Raw genomic sequence first — 21182 nt, 5'->3', positions numbered from 1 at the left:
GTGGGTAGGGGAGTGGGGGTGGGTGGGTAGGGGGGATTTTTGGTATAGCATTGGAAATGTAAATGAGCTAAATACCTAATAAAAAATGGGAAAAAAAAAAGGAAAGGAAAAGCCAAGCATGCATCATTTGATATTCACACCCCCAGTAAGTCTGGTTCAGTTTTATCTGCAACAAAATACATATATATATCTTCAACAGATATGGTAAACCAAGATAATGAGAGAAATTTTCACATGCATTCTTTTTACACGCGTTTGCGTGACTGGCCAGGAAGAACGCAACAAACCGGAATCTTCTGAGGCAAAAGCTTTATTGCTTACATCTTCAGGAGCAAGAGAGAGAATGGCAAAACCCTGTCCCTTTTAAGGAGAATCATCCTCCGCCTAGGACGTGTCGCTCCCTGATTGGCTGCAGCCCATTGGCTGAGTTGTCGTCACCGGGAAGGCAGAGCACATGGAGTGGAGAACTACCCTTGGCACATGCGCAAATTATTTGTTTACCACCTAGAACACAGGATGTCAGCGCCATCTTGCAACGGCGAATGCAAGGGCGGCTCCCCACACATTCTGTTCCATCCACAGTGGCAGTTTCGTTATAGGAAGTGCTTAACAAGAGCCCCTGTGATCCCTGCGCTTTAGAGAGGGAATGTTGGAGCTGTCTTACAAGCCTGGTTGTGGCCACAGTTCTGAGGATTATTGTTATTATTCTGTTCTTTACCATGCAAGTGGAAGCTCACTGAAAACTCCATGGAAACTTTAATGGAAAGGGTCTTGGAAACATGGAACTTCTACTTCATTGATAGACAAAATTATATCAGGCTTCAAGTGGCTTGGCATGCCTTTTGGTGCACTTAATACTGAGCACTAGGATTCTGATGTCAAATCTAAGTTAAACTCGGTCATAAACTTTATCATCTTGGAATTTTTCACCCAGATTTATGCCTGTAGCCCATGATAGAGAGGCCTCTCACTGATGGACCTAATGAGAACATGAAACCCCAAAATCAAATTCTGTGTTTGGCATAGTGACTGGCAGATACCACACGCTCAATAAAAAGAGATCATCACGGACATCAGTGGTTTACTCTGGTAGGCAATAGATTAGATTACAGGATTCTGCAGACATAATTATGTGCCCTCACACTGTAAGCAATTCAAGGATAGCTTTCCACGCATGCTGCCAGTACACAGAACAGTTCTTTAAGCATAAATCATACTCTATATACTCTGAGTGGAACTAAATGCAAAGTGCTCACAACACTAACAGTAAAGAGTGTAAGAAATACACTATGAGCTTCTCAAAGGGTTCTGAGATAATACAGGATAATAGATGACAGACAGATAGGTAAAGTAGATAGATGATAGATAGATAGATAGATAGATAGATAGATAGATAGATAGAAATTTAGATGGCTTCAGAGGTGAGTTCAGAGTAAGCCAAACAGAACCTAGAATGACATACAAAGAAGACAGCTCCTTATTGAGCCTTGAAAGAATGAGATATGTTTTTTCAATCTTATTCTGTTTTCACAGATGACCCAGCCTGCTATAAGTTACACAAAGTTTTAGAAAAGTCGATGTGGTGGTATTTAAAGGAATTTATAGGGAAGACTAGAGGGCAGAAAGGGAGAAAACAGGCAGATGTGTCAATGTGTGTGTCAAAATATCCTTGTTGAAAATAAATGAACAGCTGAGGGCTGGGAGGATGAAGATCAAGGCAGAAAGCTAATAGCTGCAAAGGCACAGAGAGAGTCAATTACAACTGGCGAACAGTGCAAGGGAAGAAACAAGACACGGAGCTCATTCTGAGTCAATTGTCAGAGCTTGAGGTAGCATGATAAAAAGACAAAAGAAGGTAGAGATGTTGGGTGAGGAAGACAAAAATTTATGGACTCACCTTTGACCTGTACAAAACATCATTTCTTGTTCAAAGCCAAAGTTAAAGTACTCAAAGATGTGCAATAATTCTACATTTAACCAACAGCCCACATTTTGGCTAATAGTTCCTGAATTCAGTAATAGGCCTGCTTATCTTGCATTGTCCCTACTGGGGGCACAACCTTAAAGTCTAGACCTTCATATATACTTCTGTGTTGTGGATGCATTTCACAAGGGAAAGATCAATCACCTAGCCTTGTTTAAGACAAACACTGCAAATGTCCAAGCACAAGCAGGTCCATATAGCTTACTCATATGAATCTCATACCATCAGGAAGGCTCTTGGTGATATAGGGACAGGAGCCATTCTTGAGCCATACAATGGCCCACCCTATGTTTAGGAAATATTCCCTAAATTTTATACTCATTGCACTTTATTAGTTTCATCTAGTACTTCTATGAGTTATACAAACTCTTTTCCAGACCAAGCAATAATAAAGAGTGTGTGTTTAGAAGCCATATGTTGTAGAATACGGGGTTGGCAAACTTTTCCTGTGAAGAACCAGATCATTAATATTTTGGGCTTTGTAGGCCATATGGTCTCTACCCCAACTACTTACTTTTGTCATTGCAGTAGGGAAGCAACCATAGATGGTGTGGAATGAATGGCCATGGCTGTGTTCCAGTAAAACTTTATTTACAAAAACAGGTGGCAAACCAGATTTGGTCCCTAGGCCAAGTTTCCAAGCCTATTTGTGTAAAGTGTAGCTAGATCTTCATCTTAGATTTCAAATCTACTTACCAAATATGTGGACTTGGACACCCACATCTATAAAATATGATTATGATGTCTTCCCTATTGGTTTGGGTATGGGAGAAATTTGTGTTAAAATGCGCAAGTAAAGTACCCAATAGAGAAGTGAATGTTTCTTTTATTAATGTGTCTTAAGAATAGGTAGCTTATCATAAGTGCTTATCATAAGTCAGGTACTATGAAAAACACAAAATTATCCCAGGTAATTTTTTAATACTTCTCTGAAGTGTAAACTTTCGTAGCATTCCTTTCTACTCATGGAGAAACCAAATAAGTCAATGAGTGATGTCAAGACAACCTGCTACAGTGTACAATGTAGCTGATACTTGCCACTTTTCCTCAACTAAGTGAGCTCCAGGGACATGGGGACTAAGCCCTAGGCTGCCACTGGAAGGTCAGTGTGCCAGAAATTCCCCAGCACTTTTGGCTTCTTCACGGCTACAAAGTTCCTCGTGGGTGAGACAACTTAAAAAGTACTTTAATACAGCAGCTTTTGAAAATTCACCTTCACTGAGATAGCATCTTCATAAACAGAACCCTTATTCCAGCCTTCTTCCTACCCACATATCCCTTCTTTCCTCCAAAGAGGAGCTCAGCAGCCCAGGCAAATCAAAATATTACTGAGAAAGCTAATGCAAACCCATTTCACAAATTTTTATCCTATAATCAGTCTGAAAACTTTGTGTTCTCAAAGCTACCCTGCAGAACAGCATGCTGGATTAATTATGCCAGACTGCAGCAATGACCTTGAATTAAAGCTGCAACCTTCTATTTTTAAGAAACACTTGCCTTTCTGGTTGATGAAACCTGTCGTCCCATCAGGTAACAGACGTGACCAGGAAAGAGAGAAACGGTAATGAGTCAATCCAAGCTGTTTGATACATTTCACATCTTCTTCCCACAGAGTGTAGCTGCCACAAGCTACATCACCAGTCTGGTCCTCAAAATCTCGCTCACCTCCCTGATGAGTGAATGTGTCCCAGGCACAAGGGCCTCTTCCATCTGCATCCCAGCCTCCTGAGAGAAGGAAGCAAATGAAACAGTTACAGTCTTGACATCAAGAGGCATATGTGGAATGTAAATATTTGTCACCAAAAGAGCATACCTCATTAACTCAATGTACCATATTTATAACTTTAAAATGTGCCTTTAAAATAACATGCATGAGTGGGTTATGTGTTTTACTGTCCTTGATCCCTGAAGCTGACTAGTAGCAAATGAAAACTTATTGCATAGTGCTGTTGCATAGCAGGCTTTCATGGTTCATTATCCAAAGTGCTCTCAGGTGGTAAACAGAGGCAGTCTCTGGCTTACGAATGTCTGAGTTTTGAGCGTTGCTGCCTTGAGTACATTACACCTGGTGGTGACTGACAATCTTGTCCTTGCCTATCAGAGTCTGAACTATATCTCTGATGGCTACACTTAAACCCATTCTCCTTTTTTTCTGACAGAGAGACCTTTAACGGTCCAGGCTGTTATTTGTGGAACATCACAAAGATCTTCCACTGTTGATACTAGCACTTCAAATGCAGTTGTCTGTACATCTATTAATTCAACAGATGTTTTGCATCAAGCACCATGTTTAGTGAAGGAGATACTCAGGAGGACAATGCTGTGCACATTGCTGAAGAACTTACCCAATCCAATTACCAGTTGTAAAACTGCCAATGTAAAGGCCCTAACCTTCACAGAAATACAGGAAAGATAAACAAAAAATTATTATCCATTTGTGAGCTAAAATCAGAAGAGGTTTCTTTCTACTTGGTAATTTGATAAACCTAAAACTGACCTAAACTATGAACTCTATTGATTTAAAAATATATGTGTATATGTATATGATGTATATATATATCAGGGTTGATATGTTTTGTATATTTAAGAGTATGTAAAACAGTTTATGAAGCCTAAATCTAGCAGTGCAATCTGGGAATAATGGATGTATGCTAGTGCTTATAGTTGGAGAGAAAGGGGCAATGGAGTTAAAGAGGAATACATGGGTCTTCAAGGGTATTCCCTTGTATGTGTTTCTCCTTAAATAAGATAGAAGATATATAGGGGGTGCCTGTTACATAATTTATAATCCTCTCATAATCCTAAAATATTTCAGCACAATCCTTCTTGTAAGAAATAGTTCACAACCAGAGTATTGTCAACAACAGTGGCAAGGACCCTCTGGTCCTTAGTGAGCATCTATGGACTCATGTTTTGTGAATAATGCTAACAGGATCAACTGTGGTCTCCAGCCTGATGAACGGAGGGCATTGTTAATAAAAACAGAAAATGTCTGGAGGTGACTAAGAGTATATGGGAGAGGTCCAGAGAGGGAATCATGGCAAAAGCAACAGTAACTGCATATCAAGGTAGGATCCAAATAACTCTGCAGAGACACAGTGACACCCTGTCCTGTGTAAAGAATCCTTAATGGGTCGCTGATGGTAAGTAAATGGGACCCTATCTATTCTTTAGTTACTCTGTTTCTCAAGTAGGGAGTGGCAGAACCAAGAGAGAGGTGATGTAGACCAGCAGACAGGCATCTGCTGAAAACACCTGAGTTCACTTTCAAAAATGTAGAAAACCACACATGTAGCTATTCTGTGACATGTTCACCTCAATTTTAGAGGAAATGAAAAAATGGCTTCTGGTGGTTTACTCTAGTGTCGAATAGGCACAAACATGAAAATATGGTTTCCTAGTATTGTTCTTATGGATTGAATGCTTGGCTTAGTAAATGAAGAAATTTAATCTGAGATGATTTAAGTGGTGTAGCTAGTAATATTTTACTGCTGGCTGTATTTAAAAACACAAGGAAGTATATAATGGAATGAATATGTGAGTACACTTCACACACACACACATAAAAATCGACAATGGCCCCTACAGTCAGTTCCCTGTTAACGACTTATTTCATAGAACGTTTTCATGTTGTCAAGTTCCTACATCTATAGCCATTTGATGCTTGTAACCTGGAAAACTGTGGGTTCTCTCAAGATTGGTATGCTTAGTTGAAAGAAAAAAACAAAAATGAAGGAAATACAAGAAATACATTTTGGAACGCAACTTGTTTGCTGTGACACCAGCACTTCTTTTATTTTTATTGGACATTTTCTTCATTTACATTTCAAATGCTATCCTGAAAGTCCCTTATACCCTCCCACCGCTCTGCTCCCCAAACCCACCCACTCCTGCTTCCTGGCCCTGGCATTCCCCTGTACTGAGGCATATGATCTTCGCAAAACCAAGGACCTCTCCTCCCAATGATGGCCGACTAAGCCATCCTCTGCTGCATATGTAACTTGAGACACAGTTCTGTGTTGTACTGGTTAGTTCATATTTTTGATCCTCCTATAGGGTTGCCAACCCCTTTAGCTCCTTGGGTACTTTCTCTAGCTCCTTCTTTAGGGGCTCTCTGTTCCATCCAACAGATGACTGTGAACATCCACTTCTGTATTTGCCAGGCACTGGCATAGCCTCACAAGAGACAGCTATATCAGGGTTCTGTCAGCAAAACCTTGCTGGCATATGCAATAATGTCTGGGTTTGGTGGTTGTATATGAAATGGATCCCCAGGTGGGGCAGTCTCTGGATGGTCCATTCTTCCATTTGAGCTCTGAACTTTGTCTCTGTAACTTCTTCCATGGGTATTTTGATCCCCATTCTAAGAAGGAACGAAGTATCCACATTTTGCCACCAGCACTTCTTTACTGTGTTACTTCAGCAATTTTTTTTCACAGCAGACTACAAATTCCTCGAATAGTACACAATTTCCTCGGTGTACTATTCACAAGGAACCAGACAGATATGAAGGACTTTCTTCCAGCTAAATTATTTACATTTTCTGCATCACTTAATTAGACGTTAAATCTAATACTGACTCATAGCCCATGCCAATACCTGTGGTGTAAATAACCTCACTCTAGGCAGTTTCAAGCAACCTCTGTGATGCCATGAAATGCAAGATTGGCAAAAACGAGGTGTAGCATATACTTTAAAAGTTCTCCAAGCACAGGAAGTTACTTAATCCATAGCTTAAGTAACAGTAAAATACAAGTGATGATTTTCTGTGCTTTAGAGCTTAGCTTGACCCTGAATTATATGCTTATTAGCTTATATAACGTTATTTTTAATAATAGCTGGACTGTAAGAGCTGAAGGGGTTTGCAACCTCATAGGAAGAACAACAATATCAACCAACCAGAATCTTTAGAGCTCCCAAGAACTAAACCACTAACCAAAGAGTACACAGGGGTACCCATGGCTCCAGCTTGATGTGTCGTAGAGGACTGCCTTATCTGGCATCACTGGGAAGGGAGACCCTTGGTCCTATGGAGGCTCGATGACCCAGGATAGGGAAACGCTAGGGCGCTGAGTCAGGAGTGGATGGGTGGTTAGAGGAGCACCCTCATAGAGGCAGGGGGAGAGAGGAGAGGAGAGGAGAGGGGGCTTGGAGAGCGGAAACTGGGAAGGGGGATAACATTTGAAATGTATACAAATAAAATAACCAGTAAAAACTGAAAAAAAATTAATAGCTGTCTAACTAAAAGCTCAGGAGTGATAAAAGCACCATTTGTATCTAGGTCTTTGAAGTACAAGTACTTCCACTAGGCCATATGGATCTTGCTCATAATGCTTCACAATGATGAAGTAAGAGTGTACCAAGCTACACTTCTCAATGTATAAAGTCTAAAGGAACATCTTTGATGTGTGGACCATCTAACCTGACTCAAAGAAGTTTTAACAATCACATAGAAAAAAGATCCTTATGAGGACCATTTCATTCTATATACATTACCCAGATGAGACCTGTTTAAACATAATGAATCTATAAGAAACTAAGCATTGAACTGAGAATTAATCATTACAATGGGAGCTTTAGTAAAAATATAGAATGGATAGCATTTACCACTGCTTCAACACATATGCTGCTGATCAGAAGGTATTAATAATTCAGTTTTTAATAACACTGCACTATAATTTCTGAAACTGTGCCTGGACATTAATGACAAAGAAGACTAACACTCCCATGAGGACCATATATTCTGAATCATATTTTATATAATTCTTGGATTAAATTAGGAAATATATTTTGAATGCATTATTAATCTCACAGGAAGTGAGAATACAAATTGAAAAGGGTAGTATAAAGGGAATGGCTCAGACTTCTGTGAGGATTTTTAACATATATAGGTGTAAACTGTATTTCCATATCAGCATGAAAGCCCCGGGAAGACAAAATAGAAACTGACTATAGTTAAGAAGCTTAGATTATCCATGAAGTGGTATATTATCATTTGATGGTGACAGGCCAAAAGATATGTGCTTAAAAAAAATCTCTAAAGGGAACACTAAAGTAGCAACATAAGGAATTATAACTAATACATCTACAAATAATGGGAAATGGGACCATAAAATGAAACCAAAAAATCTCAAAAAATATAAGGAAAAATCAAAGAGAGATAGAACAAGTAAAAAATCAAATACTATGATGTTTAATTGGTCTCTAATCATGTCAATAGTATTATTAAATAAAAATGAGTCTATACAACCTACTTGAGAAGGGAAAATTATCTATCATGTTGAAAGAAAATGGAAAATGCAACCTTAGATTACCCACAGGACATTCACTTTAAAGAGAAGCGTGAAAAAGGTGACATGATAGAAAAATCATACTGTGTTATCATTAATCTGAAAGGAGGAACTATGTTATCACTATCAATGTACATTTCCAGTCAAGAATCACCAGGTATAACATTGATATTATACAGGTCAGTTTATGCAGAGAATATAACAGTGATAAAAGTAGATGAGCCGATAAGAATTTCAAAATACTTACGTCAAAAACAGTACTGCCCCAAAATGGCGATTTCACATTTTATTTGAATAATTTTTAAAAATCCCTATAGGAAAGTAGGCAAAATATGTTAATAGGTCTTTTTCTAAAGGGAAACACACATATTTAGTAAGTTTGTTCGTTTGTTTGTTTTTACTGTAAAAGAAGCAAGTAGGGCAGAAAACAGATAGGTGAGCTTCAGATCTTTATTCTACACGTTTACTTCAAATCCAATCTCTAATGCCCTGTCCCCAGTCTGTCAGTCTGTAGCCAGCTGCCTGTTGTAGTCTGTGGGATAAAAATGGTGTCCGCTCAGGGCTAAGGCCGCTGGGCAAGGCTGAGTGTGGGAAAACTGACTGCACGCACCCCCACAGAACTGCTGGGAGGGCATCGGGCTATGAGAAGTTTGGGTTGGTAGAGACCGTCTGGGAATGCTGAGAGGCTTCCCACAGGAAATTAGACTCTACCTGAGGCTCATTAGGGGATGACCTGCTCCATTGCTCCAGCATAGCAAGTCCAGATAAGAAGAGATAATCCATGGTTTTAAGGTGTTTAAGGCAGAGAGAGGGAGAGATTAGGGAAGCAGAGGTAAGTCATGGCCACAAAGAGATACCTAGATACCTAGATGCCAAAGTAAGAAGGCGATCAATATCAACCAAAAAAAAAAAAAAAAAGTCTCTACTAGAACCCAGCACTCTTACTATAGAAGGCCCTAAGTATTGCAACATATCTGAACCACAAGATAAGGCTTTGAAATAGCATTTATGAATATGAGAGTGGTCTGAAAATACTCCAGCCAGCACAATCATGGAAAATATGGCTCTGCACAAGATAAGACCTTAAAATAGCCTTTATGAATATAACAGTGGTCTGAATATACTGTACCCAGTCTTAGTCAATGAAGCTGTTAACTCTAAAAAGTCCTGGCATAACACATCCAGGAAATCTGTGACACTATAAAGGAACCAAGTCTAAAAACTCTGAGACACCACAATGTCAGCCTAAAATTGTATATGCAACAAAACTTTTAATCACCATAGATAGAGAGATTAAGACATTCGATGATAAAACAAAATTTAAGCAACATCTCACTACAAATCTAGGCCTGCATAAGGTCCTACAAGAAAAACTGAAATGTAAGCAGGTTGTACACACTCAAGAAAACACAGGAATAAATAGTTCTAAACTTATATATTAAAAGAGAGAACACACACACACCATCACCATCAACACCACCACCATAATGAGAAGAAACAACACAATCATTTGATATATTTCTACATAGATGGTTTTACAATTCCTAGATAAAAAGACACAAACTAATAGAATGGATGTGAAAACAGGATCCATCCTTCTGCTGCATCCCAGAATCATACCTCAACATCAAGGATTGACATCTTCTCAGAGTAGAAGAATGAAAAATGTTATTCTAAGAAAATATACCCAAGAAGCAAGTTGGTATATCTATTAACTTTAATATCTAATAAAATAGACTTCAAAATGAAACTAATTGGAAGAGGTTAGGAAGGACACTATATACTCACCAAAGAAAAAAGCCGCCAAGAGGACACTGCAATTCTTAACAACAGGTACCAAACCCAGGAGATCTAAGTTTATAAAAGAAACACTACTACAACTTAAATCACACACTAATAGTAGGAGACATCAATATCACATTCTGGCCACATCAAGAGACATGTTATCCAGACAAAAACTAAACAGAAATATCAGAGATAATATATAAAGAAATGGAGCTAACAAATATTTATAGAACATTCCCCCCAAACACAAAAGAATATACATTCTTCTCAACATCTCATGAAACTCCTTCCAAAACTGACCACATATTCAGACACATTTATCAGTAGATAAAAGAAAAGTGAAATAACACTTTGCATCCTATCAGACCACCACAGATTAAAACTGGATATCAACAGCAACAGATATGACAGGAAACTTACAAATTCATGGAAACTAAATAGCTTTCTACTCAATGAAAAATGGGTCAAAACATAAATTAAAAAAGAAATTAAAGTCTTTCTAGAATTGAATGAAAATTAAATTTATAGCATACCAAACTTATGGGACACAATGAAAGTGGTTCTAAGAGGCACTGTCCTACCACTTATTACCTACATAAAAGAATGGTGAAGATCTCATACCAGTAATTTAACAGCATACTAGAAAGCTCTAGAACAAAAAAAGAAATCACATTCATAGAGAAGACATCAAGAAATATCAAATTCAGGGCTGAAATCAATAAAATAGAAACAAAAAAAAATCAAGAGAAGCAATGACACAAAAAGAGCTAGTTCTTTGAGAAAAACCATTAAGATAGACAATCCTTATCTAAATTAACTAAAAGGCAGAAAGAGACTATACAAATGAAAAAGATTAGAAATGAAAGGGAAACCATTACAACAGACACTGAGAAGTTCCAGTGAATCATATGGACATATTTTAAAATTCTGTATTCAACCAAATAGGAAAATCTAAAGGAAATCGATTATAATCTGAGTACACACCATTTACCAAAGTTAAAATAAGATCATATAATCAATTTAAACAGATCTATAACCTCTGCTGAGATTAAAACAGTAATTAAAAACAGCAATTAAAAGTCTACAGCCAAAGAAGTCCAAGATCAGGAGGTTTTAGTACAGAATTCTATTAGGCTTTCAAAGAAGAGCTGTTGCCAATACTCCTCAAATTATTCCATGAAATAGAAACAGAAAAAACATTGCCAAGTTTATTTTACAAAACTATAGTTACCCTGTTACCCAAGCCACCACACGAAGAGCCAACAAAGAAATAATCACACACCAGTTTCCCTTATGAACAATAATGCAAAAATGATAAATGAAATACTTGCAAACAGTCTAAGAACTCATCAAAAAGATCATCAACAATAATCAAGTAGGCTCATCTCAGAGATGGATTTAACATACCTGAATTAATAAATTCAATCCATCATATAAACAAATGCAAAGGAGAAATTAAAAAAAAAAACATACTAATCTCATTAGCTGTAGAAAAGGCCTTTGACAAAATCCAACATGCCTTCATGATAAAAGTCCTGAAGACGGTAACAGCAGATGCTGGCAAGGATGTGGAGAAAGAGGAACACTCCTCCATTGCTGGTGGGATTGCAAGCTGGTACAATCACTTTGGAAATCAGTCTGGCAGTTCCTCAGAAAACTGGACATAGTACTACCGTACTACCGGTAGATCCAGCAATACCTCTCCTGGGCATACCTCTCCTGGGCATATACCCAGAAGATGTTCCAACTGGTAATAAGGACACATGCTACACTATGTTCATAGCAGCCCTATTTATAATAGCCAGAAGCTGGAAAGAACCCAGATGTCCCTCAACAGAGGAATGAATATAGAAAATGTGGTACAGTTACACAATGGAGTGCTACTCAGCTATTAAAAACAATGAATTTATGCAATTCTTGGGCAAATGGATGTATCTGGAGGACATCATCCTGAGTGAGGTAACCCAATCACAAAGGAACTCACACAATATGTACTCACTGATAAGTGGATATTAGCCCAGAAACCTAGAATACCCAAGATACAACTTCCAAAACACAAGAAAATCAAGGAAGACCAACTCATACTTCATTACTCCCTAGAATAGGGAATAAAATATCCATGGAAGGAGTTGCAGAGACAAAGTTTAGAGCTAAGATGAAAGGATCCAGAGACGGCCCCACCCAGGTGTCCATCCCATAATCAGCCACCAAACGCAGACACTATTGCATATGCCAGCAAGATTTTGCTGAAAGGATCCTGATTTGGCTGTTCCTGTGAGGCTTTGCCAGTGTCTGGCAAATACAGAAGTGGATGCTCACAGTCATTTCTAGGATGGAACACAGGGCCCCCAATATAGGAGCTAGAGAATGTACCCAAGAGCTGAAGGGGTCTGCAACCCTATAGGTGGAACAACAATATGAACTAACTAATACCCCCAGAACTCATGTCTCTAGCTGCATATGTAGCAGAAGATGGCCTAGTTGGCCATCATTGAGAAGAGAGGCCCCTTGGTCTAGCAAACTTTATATGGCCCAGTACAGGGGAATGCCAGGGCCAAGAAGTGGGAGTGGGTGGGTTGGGGAGCAAGGCAGGGGGAGGGTATAGAGGACTTTTGGGATAATATTTGAAATGTAAATGAAGAAAATATCCAATAATAATAATAATAATAATAAAGGTCCTGGAGACATTAGGGATTCAAAGGACTTACCTCAACATAATAAAGGCAGTTTACAACATACCCATAGTCAACATCATCTTAAATTGAGAAAAACTCAAAATAATTCTACTAAAATAAAAAACAAGACAAGGTTTTCTACACTTTCCATACCTTCTCAATATAGTATTTTAAATCTTAGCTAGAGCAATAAGACAACTTATGGAGATCAAGAAGATAAAACTTGGGAAGGAAAAAGTCAAAGTGTCTTTATTTGCGATGATATGACAGTACACATAAGTGACCCAAAAATTTCACCAGGGGCCTCCTCTACTAGATAAACAACTTCCATCAAAATAGTTGGATACTATATTAACTCACAAAAACAGTAGCCTTTCTATATAAAAATGACAAATGGACCAAAAACCCAAACAGAGAAACAGCGCCATTGACAAAAGCCTTAATAGTGTAAAATATCTTGGAGTACCTCTAACCAAGCAAGTAACAGAATTGTGTGATAAAAAGATAGGGACGTGAGCTCTGGGGCTACTGGTTACTTCATATTGTTGTTCCACCTATAGGGTTGCAGACCTCTTCAATTCCTTGGGTACTTATTCTAGCTCCTCCTTTGGGGGCCCTGTGTTCCATCCTATAGATGACTGTGAGCATCCACTTCTGTATTTGCCAGGCACTGGCATAGCCTCACCAGAGATAGCTATATCAGGGTCCTTTCAGCAAAATCTTGCTGGCATATGTCATAGTGTCTGGGTTTGGTGGCTGATTATGGGATGGATCCCTGCCATCATTGGGAAAAGAGGCCCCTTGGTCTTGCAAACTTTATATGCCCCAGTACAGGCGAACAGAACACCAGGACCAAAAAGTGGGAGTGAGTGGGTAGGGGAGCAGGGCAGGGGAGGGTATAGGGACTTTCAGGATAGCATTTGAAATGTAAATAAAGAAAATATCTAATAAAAAAGAAAACAAAGAAACAAACAAAAAATAAATTAATTATTTAATTAAAAATAAAAGATTGGGACAGTTCCTTCCAGTCAGTGTCAACACTAGTCCACCTTGAGTGGACAGTCCCATTGTCCTCAGAGGACTCTCTACCCCACAGACACCCTAGCAGGCCCAGGATCTTAGGATCACTGGTGAGTGGAACACAAAATCTTCCAATAGAACTGGGGGTGCCTGGGGGCCAGCTGGAGTATGGACACAGGAACCCCGCCTGACCAGAGGCTCAGGTTCCTTCCAGTCAGTGCTGTTCTACCTAGATTTCAAACTCAGCAGACATCCCCATGGTTCCCAGAGGAGGTAGAATTTCCAGGCATACTAACTCACCCAGGGTCCCAGGATCCCTGGATCCCAGGAGCTTGGTTACACCAGGATCTCAGGGTTTCAGAGGAACCTTGACAGACAAGTACTCTGACATACCTAGAATCTCAGCATCACAGGATTCCAGAAACACAGGATCACAAAGAAAGCTCAAATCTGAAAAGTTCTGACTCAACTGACATGACAAGAAGGACAGGCTCCAATCGGATATATTGAGGGAAGGGGTCACTGGAGATAATCAGCTGGTGGGAAGCAAGTGTAAGGACAGAAGCAACAGAAACCAAGATTACTTGGCATCATCAGAACCCAAATCTCCCACCACAGCAAGTCCTGGATACACCATCACACCAGAAAAGCAAGATATGGATCTAAAGTCACTTCTCATGAGGATGATGGAGGACTACAAGGACATAAATAACTTCCTTAAAGAAATACAGGAGAACACATCCAAATAGGCGAAAGAATTGAACAAAACCATCCAGGATCAAAAAAAAAAAAAAGGAAGTAAAATAAGAAAGAAATCACAAAGGGAGACAACTCTGGAAATAACCTAGGAAAGAATTCAGGAGCCATAGATGCAAGCATCATAATAGAATACAAGAAATAGAAGAAAGAATCCCAGGTGCAGAAGATACCATAGAAAACATGGAAACAACAAAGAAAGAAAATGAAAAATGTGCCCTTCTGGTCCCACCAGCACCAGGGTAGCTAGGGCACGGAGTCGGCTGACAACCACAAGCTACCCACAAGACCTGCCATGGAAACTTGAGACCTCTGGTGAGTGGAACACAGCATCTGCTCCAATCCAATCTAGCAGGACCTGAGACTGCATTAATTAGGAAAGCAGAAAACCCAGCCTGATCAGGGGCACAAATCCCTTCTGGTCCATGCCAGCACAGGGGTACCTTGGGCGAGGAGTCTGTGGACACCTGTAAGGTATACACAGGACCCTCCACAGGATCTTAAGACCTCTGTGAGTGGATCACAACTTCTGCCAAGAGGCAGGTTTGAACACCAGATATCTGGGCACCTTCCCTGCAAGAGGAGAGCCTACCTGCAGTCCCCCTTTTCTTTTAATAAGAGCAATAGGCCACCCATATTAATGAGAGTGGAGATAGAGGTCAAATCCCCAGTGTGCAGGTAAAGGAGCCATGTACAGGATTAGCTCTTAGGCTCACAGGCTTTTACCCAGAGCAACCCTGACCTGCTCCCGTGTCGTTTTTCCTGGGGAGAAGGACACTTGGACACTCAACCTTCTTGAAAGATGACATGTCTCCCTAGAATAGGCTCATATATGCCGCAGAGCCCTTCTACTGCAGTGCTTAGCCGTGCAACTCTCTTGGGCTGCTGAAGCACACTCACTCTATCCTGTGCAATGAGACTAGCCTCATGGGGTGCAAGAGCTGAATGGCCAGCGACCTATTGCTTAAGCATAGATATATCAGGGGAAGCACCATGTTCTAGAGCTGCAAGTGCCTGGGCAATAACCACCTTGTCTCTCCTAGTTTGGGCCTTAAGCTTACAGACCAACCAGAGAAGCAACACTAATCCACAGCAAAGTGTATCTCCAAATAATATCAATCCCACCCATTCTTTAAAGAAGGAAAATGCTGAGGAGATCCAATTGGGTAATCCTTTGATCAGGGACAGGTCCAAGCGCGTGGAGTTGACCTGAATGATGGCAAGTCTCAATTCCCGAAGGGTCTGTTCAAATTCAGCCATCCAATTCTGTAACATATACTGAGAAAGACTTTTTGACAAATTAGCTGCCCTAGTAAATTTCTCATACTGAATGGAAGTAACGTATAATCCCGGAAACTTTTGTTCACATCCCAGCTGAGCTATTTGCCATAATGCATCTAGTTGTTCCTGGACAAGATCTATGCGTTGATTCATTTCTGCCCATGGAGCATTTTTGGGATTGGAGGATGGCGGCCGCTAAGCCTGCATTGGTGAGAGGTCCCCCAAGCTCCCAACAAACCCTAAACCTTTGTTCTTTCTTGGGGCTATGGCCGCTCGGCACTCCTGTGTGGCTTGCTCATAAATGAGCTATTCTACCAGAGGTGCAGCTTGCTCTGAATCTCCAAAAATACGCTCTGCTGCCTCTATCATCCTGGCCACAAAATCTGTGAATGACTCCTGAGGTCCCTGGACGATCTTTGTTAGTTGTCCAGTGGCCTCACCTGCTCGGGAGAGCGCCTTCCAGGCCCTAATAGCCTTTTCATCTGATTCATAACTATTAAGAACTGGCTCCTTGAGCTCATCTAGTGATGAGTATAGGCTCCTTCTCCTAGAGACCTCCGCTAATTGATCTTTTTTCTTTTCTTTTTCCTTCTCCTTCCTTCCAATCTCTCCCCAGGTATTCTTACCTGACCTAAACTTTTCCTCGGGTTCAAGACCCTTGGAAAGGCCTGTATACTTATTTTGTGTACCATATTTCCTCTTTGCTCCTACTCTCTCTCCCTGCTTTACTTCTGATAGATTGCCCTGAATTTCATCCAGAATTTTCAGCCCTGCCTTAACCGCTTGATAACATGTGAAAAGGAACAAAAAGGCTCCTAACACTAGAGAAAGTTCAAGGCCAAACATACCTTGTAAAGCTATTTCCCACTTTACTTCTGATAGACTGTCTTGAATTTCGTTAGAAAGTTCAAGACCAGACTTACCTTGTAAAGCTATTTCCCACTTTACTTCTGATAGACTGTCTTGAATTTCGTTAGAAAGTTCAAGACCAGACTTACCTTGTAAAGCTATACTTATGGGTACCCTGTTCCCCAGCTGAAGAGTTCTGAATTCACGCAGTTGAATCCTTCTCAACAGTCTGTTTTACGGGAACCTTTATTACCACCATTCCCCAGCTGAAGAGTTCTGAATCCAGGCTGGATCCTTCTCAACAGTCTGTTTTACGGGAACCTTTATGACCGTGACCCGCAGATCTGGTTCCGGAATGAGGGATCTTCCTTATGCCGGTGATGGTAACCGTCCCAGGTTTTCTCGTCCCAGGTCTTCTCGTCCTAGGTCTTCTCGTCCCGGGTTTTCTCGTCCTGGGATTTCTCGTCCCAGGTCTTCTCGTCCCGGGTCTCAGCACCAACTCTTACACGCGTTCTCGCGACCAGCCAGGAAAGACGCAACAAACTGGAATCTTCTGCGGCAAAGCTTTATTGCTTACATCTTCAGGAGCCAGAGAGCAAGAGTGCAAGAGAGAGAAAAAGAGTGCAAGAGTGCAAGAGAAAGAACAAGAACAAGAAAGCAAGAGCAAGAGCAAGAGCAAGAGAGAGCAAGAAAGCAAGAAAAAGAACAAGAACAAGAAAGCAAGGAAAAGAATGGCAAAACCCCGTCCCTTTTAAGGAGAATTATCCTCCGCCTAGGACATGTCACTCCCTGATTGGCTGCAGCCCATCGGCCCAGTTGTCATCACGATAAAGGCAGAACACATGGCGGGAAAACTGCCCCTGCACGTGTGCAGATTATGTTTACTACTTAGAACACAGCTGTCAGCGCCATCTTATAATGGCAAATGTGAGGGCGGCTCCCCACACTGCAGAGAGTACTCTGACCACTGAAACTCAGGAGAGAGCTAATCTCCCAGGTCTGCTGATGGAGGCTAACATAAACATCTGAGGAACAAGATCTAACCAGAGACAACTACAACAACTAACTCCAGAGATTACCAGATGTCAAAATGAAACATAAGAATCTTACTAACAGAAACCAAAACCACTCACCATCATCAGAACGCAACACTCCCACCCTACCCAGTCCTGGGCACCCCAACACACCCGAAGAACTAGACCCGGATTTAAAAGCAGATTTCATGATGATGGTAAAGGACATCAAAAAGGACTTTAATAACTCACTTAAGGAAATACAGGAGAACACAGCTAGATAGGTAGAAGACCTTAAAGAGGAAGCACAAAAATCCCTTAAAATATTACAAGAAAACACGACCAAACAGGTGATGAAATTGAATAAAACCATCCAAGACCTAAAAAGGGAAGTGGACACAATAAAGAAAACATGAAGTGAGGCAACTCTGGAGATAGAAAACCCAGGAAAGAAATCTGGAACCATAGATGCAAACATCAGCAACAGAATACAAGAGATGGAAGAGAGAATCTCAGGTGCAGAAGATTCCATGAAGAACATCGGCACAACAATCAAAGAAAATACAAAATGCAAAAAGGTTCTAACTCAAAACATCCGGGAAATCCAGGACACAATGAGAAGACCAAACCTACGGATAATAGGAATAAATGAGAATGAAGATTTTTAACTTAAAGGGTCAGCAAATATCTTCAACAAAATTATAGAAGAAAACTTCCCAAACCTAAAGAAAGAGATGCCCATGAACATACAAGAAGCCTACAGAACTCCAAATAGACTGGACCAGAAAAGAAATTCCTACCGACACATAATAATCAGAACAACAAATGCACTAAATAAAGAAAGAATATTAAAAGCAGTAAGGGAAAAAGGTCAAGTAACATTTAAAGGCAGGCCTATCAGAATTACACCAGACTTTTCACAAGAGACTATGAAAGCCAGAAGATCCTGGACAGATGTTATACGGACACTAAGAGAACACAAATGCCAGCCCAGGCTACTATACCCAGCCAAACTCTCAATTACCATAGATGGAGAAACCAAAGTTTTCCACGACAAAACCAAATTCGCACATTATCTTTCCGAGAATCCAGCCCTTCAAAGGATAATAACAGAAAAAACAAATACAAGGATGGAAACCACACCCTAGAAAAAGCAAGAAAGTAATCCCTCAACAAACCAAAAAAAAAAAAAAAAAAAAAAAAAAAAAAAAAAAAAGACAGCCACAAGAACAGAATGCCAACTCTAAAAACCAAAATAATAGGAAGCAACAATTACTTTTCCTTAATATCTCTTAATATCAATGGACTTAATTCCCCAATAAAAAGACATAGACTAACAGACTGGCTACACAAACAGAACCCAACATTCTGCTGCTTACAGGAAACCTATCTCAGGGAAAAAGACAGACACTATCTCAGAGTGAAAGGCTGGAAAATAATTTTCCAAGCAAATGGTCTGAAGAAACGAGCTGGAGTAGCCATTCTAATATCGAATAAAATCGACTTCCAAATCAAAGTTATCAAAAAAGACAAGGAGGGACACTTCATACTAATCAAAGGTAAAATCCTCCAAGAGGAACTCTCAATTCTGAATATCTATGCTCCAAATGCAAGGGAAGAAACTTTAGTAAAGCTCAAAGCACATATTGCACCTCACACAATAATAGTGGGAGACTTCAACACACCACTTTCTTTTTTATATATATATAATTTTTTAACTTATTACGTATTTTCCTCAATGACATTTCCAATGCTATCCCAAAAGTCCCCCATTCCCTCCCCCCCCCCACTTCCCTACCCACCCATTCTCATTTTTTTGGCCCTGGCTTTCCACTGTACTGGGGCATATAAAGTTTGTGTGTCTGATGGGCCTCTCTTTCCAGTGATGGCCGACTAGGCCATCTTTTGATACATATGTAGCTAGAGTCAAGAGCTCCCGGGAGCTGGTTAGTTCATAATGTTGTTGCACCTACAGGGTTACAGATCTCTTTAGCTCCTTGGATACTTTCTCTAGCTCCTCAATTGGGGGCCCTGTGATCCATCTAATAGCTGACTGTGAGCATCCACTTATGTGTTTGCTAGGCCCCTGCCTAGTCTCACAAGAGACAGCTATATCTGGGTCCTTTCAGCAAAATCTTGCTAGTGTATGCAGTGATGTCAGCGTTTGGAAGCTGATTATGGGGTGGATCACTAGATAAGGCAGTCTCTAGATGGTCCATCCTTTTGTCACAGCTCCAAACTTTGTCTCTGTAACTCCTTCCATGGGTGTTTTGTTCCCAATTCTAAGAAGGGGCACAGTGTCCACACTTTGGTCTTATTTCTTCTAGAGTTTCATGCATTTGGCAAATTGTATCTTATATCTTGGGTATACTAAGTTTTGGGCTAGTATCCACTTATCAGTGAATACATATTATGTGAGTTCCTTTGTGATTAGGTTACCTCACTCAGGATGATGCCCTCCAGGTCCATCTTTTTGCCTAGGAATTTCATAAGTTCATTCTTTTTAATAGCTGAGTAGTATTCCATTGTATAAATGTACCACATTTTCTTTATCAATTTCTCTGTTGAAGGGCATCTGGGTTCTTTCCAGCTTCTGGCTATTATAAATGAGGCTGCTATGAACATAGTGGAGCATGTGTCCTTCATCCCGGTTGTGACATCTTCTGGATATATGCCCAGAAGAGGTATTGCTGGATCCTCTGGTAGTACAGTGTCCAGTTTTCTAAGGAATTGCCAGAATGATTTCCAGAGTGGTTGTACAAGGTTGCAATCCCACCAACAGTCGAGGAGTGTTCCTCTTTCTCCACATCCTCGCCAGCATCTGCTGTCACCTGAAATTTTGATCTTAGCCATTCTGACTGGTGTGAGGTGGAATCTCAGGGTTGTTTTAATTTGCATTTCCCTGATGATTAAGGATGTTGAACATTTTTTCAGGTGCTTCTCTGCCATTCGGTATTCCTCGGGTGAGAATTCTTTGTTCAATTCTGAGCCCCATTTTTTAATGGGGTTATTTTATTTTCTGGAGTCCACCCTCTTCAGTTATTTATATATATTGGATATTAGTCCCCTATCTGATTTAGGATAGGTAAAGATCCTTTCCCAATCTGTTGGTGGCCTTTTTGTCTTATTGATAGTATCTTTTACCTTGCAGAAGCTTTGCAGTTTCATGAGGTCCCATTTGTCAATTCTCGATCTTACAGCACAAGCCATTGCTGTTCTATTCAGGAACTTTTTCCCCTATGCCCATATCTTCGAGGCTTTTCCCCACTTTCTCTTCTATAAGTTTCAGTGTCTCTGGTTTTATGTGAAGTTCCTTGATCCACTTAGATTTGACCTTAGTACTAGGAGATAGAAATGGATCGATTCTCATTGTTCTACATGATAACAACCAGTTGTGCCAGCACCATTTGTTGAAAATGCTCTTTCTTCCACTGGATGGTTTTAGCTCCCTTGTCGAAGATCAAGTGACCATAGGTGTGTGGGTTCATTTCTGGGTCTTCAATTCTATTCCATTGGTCTAATTGTCTGT

General features: G+C 40.2%; 1 long non-coding RNA gene across 3 annotated transcripts in view; it reads right to left on the bottom strand.

The window, feature by feature from the left end:
* Positions 1–3479: 3479 nt before the first annotated feature.
* Gm40301 overlaps positions 3480–21182 on the bottom strand; it is a 63864-nt gene continuing 46161 nt past the window's right edge. The window contains exons 1-3 of one of the 3 annotated variants that reach the window (XR_003955918.1): positions 14055–14128; positions 3650–3709; positions 3480–3499 (exon numbers count right to left, since the gene is read on the bottom strand). This is a non-coding gene — a long non-coding RNA (predicted gene, 40301). Of the gene's footprint in view, positions 3500–3649; positions 3710–8521; positions 8576–14054; positions 14129–21182 lie in introns of those variants that run through there. The other 2 variants (XR_868413.1, XR_003955917.1) reach the window with 2 other exon arrangements.

The sequence above is a fragment of the Mus musculus genome, chromosome 5, assembly GCF_000001635.26.
Source record: "Mus musculus strain C57BL/6J chromosome 5, GRCm38.p6 C57BL/6J".
Lineage (NCBI taxonomy): Eukaryota > Metazoa > Chordata > Mammalia > Rodentia > Muridae > Mus > Mus musculus.
This window is presented reverse-complemented; position numbering and strand designations above follow the sequence as displayed.